At 39.8% G+C, this 7,339-nt stretch overlaps 1 non-coding gene across 1 annotated transcript; it reads right to left on the bottom strand.

Moving 5' to 3' along the window:
• Nucleotides 1–6,115: 6,115 nt before the first annotated feature.
• On the bottom strand, nt 6,116–6,222 carry LOC136541156 (small nucleolar RNA R71). The gene has a single exon (XR_010780250.1). It is a non-coding gene; the product is annotated as a small nucleolar RNA R71 (small nucleolar RNA).
• Nucleotides 6,223–7,339: the final 1,117 nt, after the last annotated feature.

Raw genomic sequence — 7,339 nt, 5'->3', positions numbered from 1 at the left:
CCTAATTCAACCCCCTCTTAGGAGTCACGGTTCCTTCAATCGGCACACACACATGCAGGGGACTTAATTAAGCTACGTCCTTTGTCCATGGAGGGCATCCAGATGCATGTTTTATAACCGGAAGAAATTTTTTGTAGCAGGGACGGATCAACGGTGGAGAATCAATGAACTGATAGTTAGGTGGATCCAAAGACCGAAAAGAATACTGACGAGTTAGTACAAAACCATACAGTGATACGAAAATATAACTATTGGGTGCTGGCTTGACCCCGCAGTGATATATCAATTTTGGTTCATAGCATGAGCCGATAGTGATACCATAGCTATCACTACCGCCTTGTAGCTTAAAACCGGCAGTGATATATCACTGTCAGGTGGTGGTTTAAGCCGATATTAATAGATGCTATCACTACCGGGTCAATAGCTTCTCACCAAGTTTCTAGATTGTAGGCTTATGACCTGGCAGTGATAATTAATCACTATGTACCTCGATGCCATCACTGGTAACCCATGAATTACCATGACAAAAGCTTGTACTTAACTTTATACCTCCTCTTAATGAAATATTTGAGTTACCATAACAAAAGCTTGTACATAACTTTTTTACCTCCTCTTAAAAATGAAATATGTGTCGTAATGGCATGGTCGTTGTTGATGGTAGTTAACATCCATCATAAACCGTCAATATAACTTATATAAATGCATGAATATGATCACCAACATAGGTTTAGGGGTTTAAACTAACAAATTCCATGAATTTTTTGAATCTGTGCTTTCAGTAGAATTTATTAAGAAAATGAGCAAGGTGGACACAATCGTCATATTAAATCACGTTTATCCACAATAAAACCGACTTAGGAAGACTCTTGAGCAGTCCAAAAGGCAAACAACCGCAACAGAGCATGAGACCCTGACATGTGGGGCCGGCTGTACCTACCTACAGGCTGGCCGGCCTATGGGCCTTGCGCATTAGCATCTCCTTCGTATGTCGGTTCTCCACTGCCTTATAGATTAAATCTATGCCATTGCTCAAGGTCGGTTTGATCATCGCTAGATAAGTTAGATCTAGAGGCTTCGCTTGTATTCCTGATCTTGTCAAGAGCGTGGCTTGGTATGGCCTTTTGTATCCACCTTTGTATCTTTCAAAATTCATATGTTTGCTACATTGCTATGACATTGTTCCCAATATTATTCATGTTCTTAGTTATCATGTTCAAGTACTTTGATTATATACCTAGTATAGCTAGATTATCATTATGTTTATGCATAAGTTCGTATAGCGCTCGCTTTAAAGTACACGGGTGAGTGGTCGATATTGTGTAAGTGTGGTGCTTATGTGTTGTTTACCTATAGATACACCCTACACTCCAGGCCATGTGGTAGATCCCGAGTGTGACACTCTCATTCAGTCCTTTGTAGTCCACTCCCCGAATATAGGTCAAGTATGATCTAGTTGCGAAGGAAGTCAGGCTCTATTCTTGATCTTCCTTAGTAATATCCCTTATGTGTAGATATGAAGTTAATCTCTTGCCATGATTATTAAGTATAATTGCACTAATCATTATATACTTTGACTTATAATTATGAATGACATAGTAATTAGTCTCTCTAGTGTATCTACTTAGTCTTGCTATTGCTATCATAAGGAGTACTCTGACTGTTCATTGATCAACTATCATTTATCATTATCCTATCTCTTGATTTATCCATGTTTAGAGTAGAAGGTTGACTGGTTTATTCATCCATCATAAGTATAAGTTATCAATATATTTCCTTCGCCAGTCCTTCCCTAAGGGTAAAAATATAAACAACGATACCTGGAATACTCCTAGGTGAAATGCTACAATGGTATATTATCTATGCGCTTGCAGAATTCTTTATAAATATATTCTTTCTTAGTCACAATTAAATACCAAAGTACTTCTTAAGTATCATTATTATTAGTGATGCTAAAAAGTATCAACAAACATTTCTAGCGCCGTTGCTGGGGAAGGTAGCTGGGCAATGAAAAGGAATATTGATAAATTTCTACTTATAGATGAGATCGGAAAACCATTTACCTATACTCAAACAGGCTTATCCTTGTTCTGTCTACTTTCATATCTTATGCAGGGTAATGTATGACTAGTTTTGACCTTATGATAAACTACGTTGAAGATCCAGAAGCATTAATTAGGAGGACCAGAGCTTAACTCAAGAAAGTTCTAGTTTCAAAATCGGAAGACAACTAGAAAAGGCATAACTTTACACCAGTTTTTGAAGCCATGGCTAACAAGACTCTCTGTGAATTTTTTGCTCTAACTATGGCCAACATCCATACTAGACCAGCAATGTGGCAGAACCTCCTAAGGAATCGGGCCCACGTGCACCTATCGTTGTCTTAACAGACCTCGGATAGCGTATATGAGTTCCCAACAACTCAACAGGTCTGTCGGGTGTCCTCGAGAGACCCGAATCATCCATGATTCTCTTTTCAAACAGGATCCTAATCACAGACATTGCAGATTACAATAATGTATTCAAATATATACCAGAGTAAAAGATAGCAGAAGTCTTAAGATAACATAGTTACAAACCAGTTGTTTTCAAACTTACAATACCATAAGTGTCATACAACCATAGTAGCGGGATAATATTACATTAACTTTATTTATCATACAAACTAGTGCCTTGTCCAAAGGCCATTCATCACTCCTCATCGTCGTTGACTTTAAACATAGACATGCAGTAGGGACCAAAACAAGCCTGCGCATGTGACTCACCTACAACAAGAGTTAACAAACCCTGAGTACAAAGGTACTCAACAAGACTAACCCGACGTAACGGGGTGTAAGACTTTAGAGATGTAGGGGTTTGGGGCAAGGTAAGGATGTAGCAAGATTCAAAAGTTCTTTGCCAAAAGCTTACTATTCTTCATTCTATTTTCAAGTTTTACCCCTAAGTTCTTTTAGTTCATTACCTCAACTAAATGTACATTTCCCATATTGCATTCTTTTCTCATATTTTAGTAATTCACCAGTCCTGCATTGCTTTTGTAATGAATCGAGTCTCCATATCCGCGGAGCACCGGCAATTCGAATTGATTCAAGTCCCAGCTGGGGATTCCTTATCACACGACATATGTAGAACTTAATCTTGCATATATCAACCTCGCTACCAGATCCTCCTATACTAAGCCGTCTCCACGCCACCCGAGAGCACAGCACACCTTAAATCCAGCCACGAGGGTACACGCTACTCCCGCCATCTCTCCACTCCTAGTGCGTAGGCATTCGTCTTAGTATCGAATTAGCCGAAGTAGGCTTACCGGAGTATGTGACCAGTACTACAAAGTGTCTCATTCAGAAGATCAACAATGAGTGGCCTTTAAGCGACATAGTCGACAACATTACCCAACATTCAAGATAAGTCACCCGACTAGTCTCTAGTTCATTCTATCTTCTTTCTTTCTTTGGCCAGTATGCCATCTTTGATTGTATTGAAACTTTTACTTTGAAAGCCTACCATAAAGCATACTAAGCATTCTATGCCTTTGTAAATGAAATCATCTTCAAGGATGGTAAACAATTAACAAGGTAGGCAATGCATCAAGTAGGTAATATTTGAATTAATCAACTTAATGCAATAAGTAACATAGGTGATAAACTTTTCAAAGTAACAAGGTAATGGTTTAATGCATAAATCGGGGCTTGCCTTCGTTGATGATCTCAGGTTCCGAATCAGTATCACGATTATCGAATCCCATGACAACCGGGGATTCTTCTAGAACTTGTTCAACTAAAATCGTTTCACTCTCGGGTTCTACACGAAACGATAACATATGCTTTAACATGATGATAATGTAAACATGATGCTTTCATGGTACATGAAATGTAAAAACACCCCGAATACGATTTTCCTTCACGGTACAGTTACAAGCCAACAAAACCAACTTGCAATCCTACCATCAAGAACCACACATGTGACTTGACCAAATGGATCTTGAAACCCTACTAGTCACAAAACATAACCAAAACAAGATCCAACACTAATCAAACACTTAGGGTTTGTCTTTATTTATTTTTGAATTAATCTGGAATTAAGCCCAAAAATGAACTTGTTCCAAATGACCTGAAAATTTTATGTAAGCTTCCTCATGACAAATTATTATACCAAAACAAATTTTATAATTTTTGGAATTATACAGTGGCCTACAAAAATCATGGAAATTGCATTTATCAATTAATGGACTGAATATTTGAACATTAAAAATATATTCAAATTTCAAGTTTCAAAATTTTTAACCATACTAGAGCATGTACAGAAGCTACACACAAAATTTCAGAATTTTTGGAGCTATGATGAATTTCCTACAAATTCCCAAAGTTTTAGCACTATTCACAATTTTCGAAAATACAAAATTGCACTGTTCTTCTTCCTTACTCGCACTGATAGCCAGGCCCCGCTGTCAGTGACCCAAAGAAGACGCACGGCGGCGCTATCTGCTCCGATCGGCAAAACGCGCCGGCGGTGAAGCTCTGGCGAAGCAGACCGCACCTACATGACATACTCCTTCCCCCGAACCGATCTCAGCTATCAGAAAGGAAAAAGGTGCACTGGAGACACCTCCATGCCGGGCATGGCGGCCTAGGCACGACGGTGTACGACGTAGCCATGGTGACGTTGCAGTAGGGACCAAAGCAAAACGATCTTCACGTTTAGGAGCTCACCGCGATCACGTAGATAGACTCGGTGAAGTCGGAGATGTACTGGATCGACGGGACCACGGTAAGACCGAGGATGGTGGAGCTCCGGCCGGCTTCGAAGAAGACGAAGTCGCGCGGCGGCGCTGACAGGCTAGAGGCGAGGCGAGCAGGTCAGGAAGGAGCGGCAAGGTGAGGCAGAGCTTCTGGCCAAAGCAATTGGCCCTAGATACTACGGCAAGGACGAATTGCACGAGTGCGGGCAGGACACCGGCGGCGAGCAGTCGACAGGAAACTACGAAATGACGGCGGCGTGCTCCTATTTATAGAAAGAAGGAAGGTGTGTGGTGTCGACAGCACACAGGCGAGCTCGCCACGGAAGCATCGGCATGTCACTGCGCATGAAAGCGGTGAAAAAGGTCGGTGGCGAATAGCGGCGTGTCGCCAGTGGCAAGTAGAGAGGTGTATTTTGATTTTTGAAATATTTACAGAACTGCCACTGAGTCCATTTTTCAAATTACTCTCAAATTTTCTAAAGAAGTTGAAAATCTCAAAAAATGAAAGTTGTTCAATTTTTCAAACTCTACAACTTTGCTTCTAGGAACATTTACAATTTCTGCCTCCATTTTGAAATTTGATTTTGGGGTGCATTTGAGCATTTGAATCATTTCAAAATTACTCCAAATTTTATATGTAAACTTGAAAAACTTTGAATACCAAAGTTGATCTACATAAAATAATCTCCAACTTTGCTTTTTGCCTCAACCCCAAATTCCACATGGATTTTGAATTAGTTAAAAGGGGCAAAAAGGACTTTTGTGATTTGAATTTGAATTCAAATTTGATTTGTCTTCCTTTTACTTAAATTTTGATTTTTGACCAGTAACATGGCCCATTAGGGTTATTTGAGTCAAATGACACATGACCTCACATGATCACATGAATTTTGACCCTTGTAGTCATGATCTTTATTTAGGGTTTTGAACCACATCACATGAAATAACAACATGATGAAATAAACCTTATTTAGTGAATGCATTCAAAACTTTATACTATATGAATGCTTTGCAATGCATATGATGACATGTCAAATTTTAGTGCTAGGTCAAAACACCAGAGGTGTTACAAGCAATTGACATTGGAGACAATGCTTTTGAGCTCAAGCCAGCTCTCATTAACATGGTGCAAGCTAGCCAGTTTTGTGGAAAGGCACATGAAGATACGAGTGCTCATTTTCAACACTTTCTGGAGATTTACAGCACTTTTACCATCAAAGGAGTTACCAGAGATGCCTTTTTACTTTGCCTCTTCCCATTCTCACTTTTGGGGAAAGCAAAGCAATGGTTCTACGCAAAAACAAAGACAAGAATACCACATGGGAAAACTGCTCCACTACCTTCCTAGCAAAGTTCTTTCCCATGCGCAAAACCAACGCTCTACGTGGAAGAATTTCAAGTTTTTAGCAGCAACATGATGAATCTGTCCCTGAGGCATGGGAATGCTTTTAAGATTACATATCAGAATGTCCTCATCATGGGTCGAAGAATTGGCTACTTATGCAGACTTTCTATCATGGGTTGACAAATAGCACCCATGAGAATGTGGATGCTACTATTGGAAGTGCATTTTTATGACTCACAATCATACAAGCAACAGCTCTCATAGAGAAGATGGCTTCCAACCAAGGATGGAATAAAGAATGTCTTCAACCCCGCAGAGAGGTGGAGGTATGCGTCAACTCAAGGAGGTAGACATATTGTCTGCCAAGATGGATCTACTAATGAAGAGGCATGAAGATTGAGCCAATGAAAAGCAAGAAGTCATGTACATACATGATTCACGCATGACGTGTGAAGAATGCGGAAACACTAGGCATTTAGGGAACAACTGTCCTGAAACCCACAAGGATGTGGACTTCATCAACAACAACAACTATCATCATCAATGGAATCAAGGATGGAATCGGCAACAGAGGCCAAACTACCAAGGTAACTATCAAGGTAATAATTTCAATAACCAACCATCTCATCTTTGAGAGATTTAATCTCTGGTCAAGCTAGAATTATGGAAGGATTCTCTAGAAAACTAGCTTTCAATGACAAAATCTTACAAAATATAAATAATAGAATGTATAGCTTCTCCTCAGCTATTAAAAACTAGCATGGATTTAAGAAAATGATAGAATCACAAATAGCTCAATTGGCGGCTGTTGTTCCTTCGACCGACAAAGGTAAGATTCTGGGGTAACCAAAAGATCTCAAAACTACAAATCTTATCAAGATTCACAATGTAGGATTCTACAAAGAACCATCTAGTAGAGGATGGGAGGATTATTTCTTGCCCATCAAGAAAGGTGATCGAGGAAGACCTGTCATCCCCAGAGCCACTAGACCTCATGTGTTCGAAGAAGCAGTTTGTGATTTCAGAGCAAGTGTTAACATTATGCCAAAGGTAATTTATGAGAAAATTCATGGAGATCCTTGGCTATAAACAACCATGCATTTGTAGCTTGTAGATCAATCACTCTGCTACCCCAAGGAAATTCTTGAAGATATCAAATAGTAGGGGTGGCTGGTGAGTGAGCTGCCCCTATAAATCGACCCATTTGTAGGGGTGGCTCGTATCACCAGCCACCCCTACTATGCCATTTGTAGGGG

This window comes from Miscanthus floridulus, chromosome 2 (genome assembly GCF_019320115.1).
Source record: "Miscanthus floridulus cultivar M001 chromosome 2, ASM1932011v1, whole genome shotgun sequence".
Taxonomy (NCBI): Eukaryota; Viridiplantae; Streptophyta; class Magnoliopsida; order Poales; family Poaceae; genus Miscanthus; species Miscanthus floridulus.
The sequence above is the reverse complement of the archived record's forward strand: the minus strand, read 5'-3'. Positions and strand labels throughout refer to the sequence as shown.